This window comes from Dipteris shenzhenensis, unplaced genomic scaffold, assembly GCF_047967505.1.
Source record: "Dipteris shenzhenensis isolate YYH24624 ecotype China unplaced genomic scaffold, Dip_SZ_1.0 scaf0493, whole genome shotgun sequence".
In the NCBI taxonomy this organism is placed as follows: domain Eukaryota; kingdom Viridiplantae; phylum Streptophyta; class Polypodiopsida; order Gleicheniales; family Dipteridaceae; genus Dipteris; species Dipteris shenzhenensis.
The window spans coordinates 11,474-22,946 of record NW_028239799.1 but is presented as its reverse complement, the minus strand read 5'-3'; positions in this window follow the sequence as shown (position 1 = coordinate 22,946).

Sequence of the window (11,473 nt, the reverse complement as noted above, 5' to 3'; positions counted from 1 at the left end):
GAGTCAATAGAGCTTTTGCTCATTATCTCGACAATTTTGCTAGATTTCGGGTGCAACTGGTGAAAGTGACGAATCAAGTTGGTGGGGTTCATGGGGATGCAAACCACCCAATTCTAGCTATTTCCGGAATTAGGGAGGGAATACCGCGAGTTATCGATAATCAATCTATAGGATTACCGTCTCAGGCGCACATTCACGACATTCTGTGGCATGTAAGCATGAAAAACAACCTGGATTTGGATTCTTTGATGGAAATTGCGGAAGATAGCAAGGATGCGGGGTATCTCGATAACCGGAAGGGATGTAAGGATAATGAGAATCTGGATGATGCTTCGGAAGATTGGAATTATCCGCGCGGTGATCATGGTTGTTATCCGAAAGGGGGAGGGGAAACCCCAGAATTTTTTGATGGCGGTAAACATGACGGGGGAAAGAGCGATTCCGTGGGATGTCCCGATGACAGAACTGGCGGGATTGTACGTGGGTATGGTATCGATGAACATATTAATAATTTTGCTACGATGCGGGGACTTTCCAAACAACTTTGGGAATTGAATGCAAATGATTTGGGGAGTTTGTTAGGCTGTCCCGACAAGTACAACCTGTCATTGGAGTTATGGCAAAAAATTGCACCGAAGAGATGGAGATCGGACATCGAAAATTTATATGGATTCAGAAGCATCGGGGGAAGTTTTCTCGCCGAGCATGAATATGTATTTCGTGATAGACAAAACGATTATTCCATATATACTGAAACCCCTTTCCTCAGAGATCGAGTGAGAAATATCAATAAACGTCGTAAATACAGTTATTTGTTACATAGTTTTATTGATTCCTCACGAGATGTAGATATACAAAAATTTCCGGCGGGGTGGAATGCGGCGATAAGGGAAACTCGTTTAGGGAATCGTATCAGAGAACTTATTGCAGGGAAGGGAATTTCTCATCCACGAATACTTGATCCGGAACGTGAGTTGAATCCGAAATCCGATTTGGTGTTGTGGGTAATTCCGGATCCCGCGGAAGCAAAGGATGTATACGAAACAAGATCGAAATTTGTACCTGGGACTTCTATTTTGTGGGAGAGGGTTCCCGCTACCCCAAATGAAAGATTTCAGAGATTAGGCACGGATTACGGGTTACAGGAAGAAGAGATTGATTCGGATGAAATACTTCTAAGAGAGAGGGGGAGTCACTATTATATTTTTCAATGGAAATGGGAATCCGAAGCATTAGAAAGAGAATTATAAAGACTGAGGGATTTGATATCTCTCATCAACGTATTAGAAAATGAGCAGGATCTTACTTCCTTCTGTGTCAATATGGGTATAGATTGCGATTTGTTGAATCTTTTTCTCAACGAAGAGAAACGCGAGATTCTAGATGATTTGTTTGTTATTTCAGCCCATCGTTTACCGCGAATATTCGATGATTAGATTCTCATGTATAAAATGGTTAGTATCCCACTGAAATTTCGAAACAGATTCAAAAGAAGATTGAATAGAAATATATTTGGCGGGTGCATGCTGCGTTTGTCACTCATCAATGGGGAGAGGAATAGGAATCGCTCCTATCTCCATAACATCGAAGATCTCCTGCTTCCGAGACATCGTCGCAAATCGCGATTTCTCAGATCCCTATTGATTTTGAGCTCCGTGAAATCCGAAAGGGACCCTTTGGGCTACCCTTCTGGAGTGGAATGGATGAACAAGAGTGAAGAGTCTAGCGACCTGAGTGGGACTCAGAAAATCAAACGTTTCCTTTGGCCCAGTTATCGCTTAGAAGAATTAGCTTGTATGAACAGATTCCGCTTCGACACAAATAATGGAAGTCGATTTGCCACGCCCAGAATACGCATGTATCCCATTATTTGAGACGGGGGGGAGAATACGTAGATTCGACAATTTGCTCGACTAATATTACTAACATCTTGGTAATCTCAATCAAGTGTGTGATAGAAGGAGGGGCAGATACCTACCTTACTTATCAGATGCGGAGCTGTAACTACTCGTTGGTGGGAAACAAATTCCCACCGATAACCGAATCTATTGAGTGACGATTTCCCCGATTATAGGAGTATTCATCTCCCTCGCTCGGACCAATACTACCCGAATTAGTAGGCAAATCCTATACAATGAATTCGATAAACAATTATTATTACTACTATTACGGATAAGGCTATATCTACCAATTCGACGTTGATTTGTGAGAAAGGGGATACAGGGTCTGCTGAGTCTCAAATATGCTACTTGACCGATCAAGTCTCGAAACTCACTTCTCATTTGAAATCACATTCCAAGGATTACTCCTCTCAGAGGGGTTTGTGGAAATTATTGGGAAGACGCAAGCGTCTCTTAATTCATTCATCCAAAAAGGATCCGACTTTATACGATAACATAATAAGCAACTTGGGTATTCGGAGATTGAAGAGACGCCGATTCCAATTTATAGAAATCCAGTTCTACCGAAGCTAGGGTCTGCAAAAATTACCAGGAACATAATTCATGGGTATACCTCCTACGAAAGTGGATCCAGTTATAGTGAGTATGGGTCCCCACCACCCGTCGATGCACGGTGTCCTTCGACTTATTGTTACTCCAGACGGTGAAAATGTCGTTGGTTGTGAACCAATACTTGGCTATTTACATAGAGGGATGGAAAAAATTGCTGAAAACCGGACGATTCTGCAGTATCTTCCCCACGTGACGAGATGGGATTATTTAGCCACCATGTTTACCGAGGCAATAACAGTGAATGCGCCGGAGAAGTTGGCAAATATTCAAATACCGAGAAGAGCTAGTTACATACGAGTTATTATGCTCGAGCTAAGTCGAATAGCTCCCCACCCGTCATGGCTCGGACCTTTTCTGGCGGATGTCGGTGCACAAACCCCTTTTTTCTACACATTTCGAGAAAGGGAAATGATTTATGATTTACTTGAGTCTGCTACGGGTATGTGAATGACGCATAATTATTTCCGCGTCGGGGGAGTAGCGGTAGATTCACCATATGGGTGGCTAGATAAATGTTTGGATTCCTGCCACTATTGCCTCTCAAAAGTCGATGAATATGAACGACTTATCACAAATAATCCTATATTTCTGAAACGAGTGGAGGGGATAGGTGTCACTGGTAGGGAAGAAGCTATAGATCGGGGCTTATCCGGACCCATGTTGCGAGCCTCGGGGATTCAATGGGATCTTCGCAAGGTGGATCACTACGAATGTTATGACGAATCGGATTGGCGGATCCAATGGCAAACAGGAGGAGATTCATTGGCCCGTTATTTGGTACGAATCGGCGAGATGAGAGAATCCATAAGAATAATTCAACAGGCCTCGAGACTCCTTCCGGGAGGTCCATATGAAAATTTGGAATCTCGACGCCTTAGTCAGCAACGAAAGGAAATGGGATGGAATGATTTTGACTATCAATTTGTCGGTAAGAAATCCTCTCCCACTTTCAAATTACCTGAGCAGGAGCATTACGTAAGGGTGGAAGCTCCCAAAGGGGAATTAGGGATATTTCTGATTGGAGATGATAGTGTTTCTCCCCGGAGACGGAAGATTCGTCCGCCTGGCTTCATAAATCTGCAAATTCTCTCTCAATTGGTAGAAGGAATGAAACTAGCCGATATTACGACAATATTAGGTAGTATAGATATCATCATGGGGGAGGTTGATCGCCGAAACGGCAATTGGTACAAAAAATTTCGAGGAACGCGTGATTGACTTATTTCACAAATTGGGAGTTTCGAGAGATTCTTCCGAATTGATTTGGATTCTGATTTCCATTCCCACCCTTATCGTAGGAATTACAGTAGGAGTATTAGTTATCGTACGGCTCGAGTGAAAGGTATCTGCGGGGGTACAACAGCGTATCGGACCTGAATATGCAGGTCCTTTGGGAATTATCCAATCCCTGGCCGATGGAGTCAAGCTCCTACTGAAGGAAGATATTGTTCCAGCCAGGGGCGATACTTGGCTATTCAATATTGGACCAGCTGTGGTAGTCATACCAGTCTTTATAAGCCACTTGGTGATACCCTTCGGGCAGCACATTATTCTAGCTGATCTGAGTATAGGTGCTTTCTCTTGGATCGCCATCTCAAGTATCGTTCCCCTAGGGCTACTTATGGCAGGATATGGTTCAAATAATAAATATTCCCCTCCAGGTGGTCTTAGAGCTGCTGCTCAATCAATTAGTTACGAAATACCCCCAGCCCCATGTGTACTATCCATATCCCCACGTGCGACTCGCTGAATAAGATTGATGGGAAGAGGGTTATTCCGATATAGAGATTCGGAATGAAGAATCTTTCACTGATTTGACAGAACAACTGGATAGTCATCTGGGTGAGATCGAACAGCGTCTTGCAGCGAGTGAATCGAGTCCCATCCCCCATGTACGGGAGTGAAAGCATGTCCGAGCAGTAAACACTGTTTGCCCCCAGGTACGGGATAGATTTACAGGGCCTGAAGCGGGGACAAGAAGGGACTGAACCTCTTTTCCGGGATTGAGCGGGAGTGGATGGTCAGGAACACTAATATACACAAGAGATTTGTGAGAAGGGTGGAGAAAAAAGTTGCATAATAAAATCTCTTTTCTCTTTAATTGGATAAAGACTTAGCCTCGGTAGGGATGACTAGGTAGTACATCTTGAAAATCCCAATCCCGAGTATATTCCTATCTACTTAGATTATGACTATCCGGAACGAAGTAATCCTTTCAACGGTTTGATTTTTCTGCCCCTGGCGGAAAAAATTATTGATATATGCGAGTATCTCCTTTACGTAGTAGTCTCAAGAGGATTGGGATCATAGGAATCCTCAGGCTAATCCTCTTCTCGGCTGAAATAAAGATAGGTAGGGATCCATCTATGTGGAGATATAAAAGAAGTATCGGTAAATCCCATTCCACCGAGAAACGGTGGAAGATTCCGAATTATATCAAAAAATAACTGAAAAGGTTGAGATGGATTCAGAAGCTATCACTCCCTGTAGCAAACAGAATCCCATTGGTTGAGATTGGGACGCTCCTCAGGGGGGTGTCGCGCAAAGGAAGTGATTAACTACCAATCCCCCTCTCGGGTGACTTATGGGGAGCCGTATGAAATCCCAATTTCATGTACGGTTTCGAATCAGAGGTGGTAATAGCAATTGTACCGTCGACTATAATTATCTGATAGCTTAAGTACGGTTGACATAGTTGAAACACAATCTAAGTATGGTTTTCTGGGATGGAATCTGCGGCGTCAACCTATAGGCTTTATAGCTTTCTTCATATCCCCATCGGCAGAATGTGAAAGGTTGCCATTTGATCTACCAGAGGCGGAGGAGGAACTGGTAGCGGGTTATCAAACCGAATATTCAGGTATAAAATCTGGTTCATTCTATGTTGGTTCTTACCCAAATTCATTGGTTTCCTCGTCGTTTGTAACAGTCCTTTATCCGGGTGGATGGGATTCACCAATTCCATTTCTTCAAGAATTAGGGCAAATTTTTCCCTTTCGGACTCTCAGCAGTGAATCCTTTGATGTATTCGATGCAGTAACAGGTGTCATTACCACATCAGCCAAGTCTTATCTATTCCTATTCATTTCTATCGCAACGAGATGGACATTACCTAGAGTCAGAATAGACCAATTACTAGATCTCGGCTGGAAATCTCTTCTGCCCGTTGCTCCGGGAAATCCGTTGCTGACAGCTTCGTTTCGACTACCATCTCTAAAATGAGATATTCCCCTCATAGTTTACATCAATGTCACCCCGATTTTAATCTATCCAATCTCTAGAAACTAAGGAACTCCCCCAGGATTATCTATCACATGTTTCCCACGGTAACTGGATTCCAGGATTATAGTCAACGAGCAATACGAGCTGCGAGGTATACTGGTCAAGGTTTTGCGGTTACTCTAGACCATCTGAATCGTTTACCTGTGACTATCCAATACCCCTACGAGAAACTTATATCATCCGAACGATTCCGTGGACGAATTCATTTTGAATTTGACAAATGCATTGCTTGTGAGGTACGTGTCCGAGTATGTCTGATTAACCTGCCTGTCGTCGACCGGAGATTGATAAGAAGCATCAGAAAAAAACGATTAAGAAGTTATAGCATTGATTTCGGAGTTCGTATCTTCTGTGGGAATTGTGTCGAATACCGCCTAACAAATTGCTTGTCAATGACTGAGGAGTATGAACCCTCGACTTATGATCGTCACGAATCAAATTATGATCAAATGGCTCCGGGACGTTTGCCCCTCTCTGTCTCCCAGGATTCCGCAATTCAAGTAGTTCCAACTCTGAGTTATTCATCTGGGGGAGTCACGAAAGGAGATCCCAATAATCGAACTGTCACTCGTGGTGTCAATTGAATCTCCGTCTGAAGTTTGGAAGATAGACCGACTCCCTGGTTAGAAAAAATAGTAAGTCGGAGATGATTCAATATCGAGATATCTCTGCTATGCAGAGATATCCCTCCTTCAATTATTTCTACCAATAGGGGGGGGTGTGTCTACATAAGTAGGTCACACACATACACGTCGTTATTGAATAGTAATATAGTGAGATGGGAGAATCAAAATAACTGGGCATAATGAATCTACCTGAATCAATTTATGAATCTGTCTTGATACTAATCGAATTAGGTATTCTACTGGGAAGTGTAGGAGTGGTATTATCTGCTAATATAGTTTATTCCGCCTCTTCATCGGGACTGGTGTTTATCTGTATATCTCTCCCATATCTCGTACCGAATGCCGATTCTGTAGCTGCCGCACAATCGCCTATCTATGTAGGAGCTATAAATGTTTCGATCGTGTCTGCCGTAACGGTTATTGACGAACCAGTAGATTCCAATTCAACCATTTCCTGGAATATGGGAGATACTATTGCCTTAGGAGCTTGTACGGGTCTATCTATCTTATCAACCACTACAATTCGAGATACGAAATGGTCTGATATAAATCCAATCGACCCATCGAGGGATGTTGTGGGGGGAGTCTCAAAAAACAACATCCAGCGAATTGGATACCAATTGTTAACACAATTTCTGGTTCCATTCGAACTCCTTTCTATCCTCCTCCTAGTGGCTTCAGTAGGGGCGATTACAATGGCTCGTGGTGAAGGAATAACCAGACCCGACGAAGAACCTGCTTCGTCGTCTGGAGATGACTCCCCATCTTTCTAATTAATTACAACTTCTCGTAAACTCATCTCGTAGGTTAACCAATTAAGTTTCCGGGGGGTTAATACATCATGCTCGAACATGGACTGATTCTAGGTGCTTATCCCTATCGCGTTGGCTTTTCCGGATCAATCACGAGTCGAAACATGATTAGGGCACTGATGTGTCTTGAGCTGATTCTGAATGCCATTAATATAAATCTCGTAGCATTCTCCAATTTCTTTGACAATGAACAAATGAAGGGGGAAATCTTTTCAATATCCGTAATAGCCGTTGCAGCTGCCGAAGCTGCTATTGGGTTATCCATTGCTTCGGTCATCCAGCGTAATAGAAGATCGACTCGTATCGATCAATTTGATTTGTTAAAATGGTAATTGATTCGTCGATGACGCTATTTATTTGGGCGAATCGCTATTCAATGCAGGTGTATCACATCCAGCTGGTAATGCTGTCGTTTTCCCCCTAACAATTGCATTTCATTCCGAAAAATTATGTCATACCTATCTGAATCCCTACCTATCCCGTTCCTTAAAATTGTCTTGTACCGTCCCTCCCCATATTGCAGAACCCATTCATTTCACGAGGATGATGGGAGAGTTCCACCCACGGAGTGTCTATGTAGGTAGATGCGGAAAAACCAAATCAATACAAATCTTAGATTTGATTGAATGGAAAATAAGGGGTAGGGGGCAGGGGGGAGGGTAGGTACACCTCAACAACCCCAACAGGAGAATATCTTTGACACGTCAATCCAATAGGAGTGAACAAATTCGACGGCACATTCAGTAAAGATCTATGACACATGTATTGGTTGCACCTAATGCGTAAGAGCCTGTCTGACAGATGCATTGGAAACGATCCCCCGGGATGGGTGTAAAGCCAATCAAATTGCTTCTGCTCCTAGAACAGAAGACTGTGTAGGTTGTAAGAGACGTGAATCCGCTTGTCCAACAGATTCCTCGAGTGTACGCGTCTATCCGGGAGCTGAGACGACTCGTAGTATGGGTCTAGCTTATTGATTCATCGGTCAAGAAAGAGATTCAAGAATCGAATCGTTTTCTTTCCAACTCATACTCAAAGATTCATACTCAATTCTATTGAGTATGAGTTGGGGTATTAAGATTCCCCCCCCCCTCCCCCCCGCTAAAATATTTTTCCATCCACGATGAGTAACGTACCCTGGTTAACCACAATTGTTCTTTTTCCGATTCTGGCGGGTTCGCTATTTCCAATGCTTCCCTCCAATGGGAATAAGATCGTTCGGTGGTATACCCCAGGCATTTGTATATCGGAATTTCTACTAATCATTTATATCTTTCATTGTCACTTCCATATCGATGATCAATGCATTCAATTGGTGGAGGATTCTAGTTGGATAAATTCAATCAATTCCCATCGGAGTTCAGGTATTGATGGACTCTCCATGGGTCTCATTCTACTGACAGGATTTGTCACTACTTCGGCAACCTCAGCAGCTTGGCTAGTTACGCGGAATACACGTCTATTCTATTTCTTGATGTTGGCCATGTATAGCGGCCAAATAGGACTGTTTGCTTCTCGAGACATTTCGCTTTCCTCTCCTATGTGGGAGTTGGAATTAATCCCAATCTACCTACTTTTATGTATGTGGGGTGGGAAGAGACGTCTATACTCAGCCACGAAGTCTATTCTATACACAGCTGGTGGTTCTATCTTTCTCCTAATAGGAGCCCTAACTATGGGTTTCTACGGGACCCAGGAACCCTCCTTCAATATCCGAGATTTGGCAAGCAGATCACATCCTATATCACTAGAAGTGCTTTCTTATCTAGGATTCTTCGTGGCGTATGCCGTGAAACTGCCAATATTCCCTTTTCATACTTGGTTGCCAGACACTCATGGGGAAGCACATTACAGCACATGTATGTTGCTGGCTGGGGTATTACTAAAAATGGGAGGGTATGGATTGATTCGAATTAATATGGAATTATTACCTCATGCTCATTCCATACCTGCTTCGTGGTTGGTGCTATTCGGATCAGTCCAAATTGTTTATGCATCCCTGATTCCGCCGGGTCAGCGTAACCTTAAGAGGAGAATAGCGTATTCATCAATTTCCCATATGGGTTTTGTAACAATTGGAATTGGATCCGTGACAGATACGGGTCTTAATGGAGCTGTGTTACAAATGATTTCCCATGGGTTAATAGGTGCCGCTCTATTTTACCTTGCAGGGACTTGTTACGATAGGACACGTACCCTTTATCTCGATCAATTAGGGGGGATGGCTACCCCAATGCCCAGGATATTTACTATGTTTAGTATCTTCTCAATGGCATCCCTTGCATTACCCGGGATGAGTGGGTTTGTATCGGAATTGATGGTATTTCCAGGAATAGTGACTAATCAGCATTATTCATCTATATCTAAGTTATCGGTTGTAGTAGTCGAAGCGATTGGTACAGTATTAACTCCCATTTATTTGTTATCTATGTTACGTCGAATATTCTACGGATACAGAATATCCAACTATTCGGATCCATATTCAGTTGATTCCGGACCGCGGGAAATATTCATATCGATTTGTCTCTCTTTACCAATCCTCGGTATCGGTCTGTATCCAGACATGGTTGCATCTCTACGGAATCACAAAATACTATCTATCCTGGTTCCGTACTCTTTTATGGGATAGTAGAGGGGCAATAAAAAGCAGTATCGTTTGGATCGGTAGTCGAACATATCTATTCAATGAGGATTACTCTTGGAAGCGGTTCTGGTATTAATTCCTATAAGGGAAGGCAGTGGGAATCCATGCCGCTGGCGACGTAATTGCATGAATGTCTGGGTGAGGAATCCACAGCGCGATTCCTCATGCAGACTCTGATTCAAATCACGAATTGATTACATGTAACACTTCAAGCATCTGACGAGGTAACATTTTTTGTTATCTCTCCCCCCGATCGAATTAGCGGTCTTCTACCTAATTATTAAGTAAGCCACCCGTGATTATGTAAACCGATTCCTGGTGGATTAACCCCTGAGAAACAAATCCAAGCAATGAAGAATCCTGTAGATGCTACAATAGCAGGCCCTTCCCCCTGCCAACCACTAGTTATTCTGGTATGGAGATGAATAGCATATATCAGCCGAGTCACTAATGCCCAGGTTTCCTTAGGGTCCCGGCTCCAGTAGGATCCCCACGCTTCATTAGCCCACACTGCTCCAGAGAGAATACCAACAGTCAGTAGAGGAAACCCTAAGCTGATGATTCGATAACTCCATCGGTCCAATTGGTGGATCAATCGGCACCTACGTGAATTCAAGGATAGTCGATGAAAACTGTTTCTCGGATTACTTCCTGCCTGCTCGTAGCAGTGTATATCCACTCCCGGAGAGGGGGTCCAGGTAGGAAATTCTTGATTTGGACCGGGGATAGAAAATTGTTCTGCGTCATAGGTGGCAATCGGTGGAGATGTTGCTGATGGAGATCCACATAACGAAGTCACATGGCTTAGTGGCATCATACTTACATGCGTCATTAACCGATGAGGTTGCAGAGCAGGTACTAGCGGTGTGGATTGTTGCATTTCCTCAGGAAGACCCAGAGTTGCGAATCCATGGGTCGACATGGCACCTGGTGCCGTGACTGCACCTGACCATTCGTTCCGACTCCTAATTCTCATAATTACATGCATTGGGGAGAAGCTCCGTGAAAGAAACATAGATGATTCATGTAGATTGCTCGGTGGTAGATGTTTGGGTTGAATCCGACGAATCGTCGTAAATCCCGTTATACAGATGAAAGCAATTGTCATACCTCCAACGCTCAAACTAATGAGTCTCTTGAGCTTGCGAGCCAGCCCCATCCGGTGAAACAGAGTGACGGAAAGAAGCGTAAGAAAAGAAATGTGAGCGAATATGTGCTCTATATCGGTGTGAATCGTAATGAGGAGAATCCAGTGAATTAGTGAGATTTTGGAGAGTATGTACCACCCACCCATTATTCCCAGGAGATTTCGGGTTTACCCCTTAAACGTCGAAACGGGGAGAATTCCCTATTCCTACTGCTTTTCCCAGTGGTTGTATCAGACACAGCCCTCGCCTGCAGGTTGAAATTAAATGCCGCTACTCGGATTCGAACCGAGATGCTCTAGCACTGCTTCCTAAGAGCAGCGTGTCTACCAATTTCACCATAGCGGCTCGCTACTCGTTATACTTATCGTAATTAATGATATCACATCTTCGGGTGAATCGTCAATCTTCCTGGGGGAGAGTACACACGCACAACAAGGGACCTTCCCTG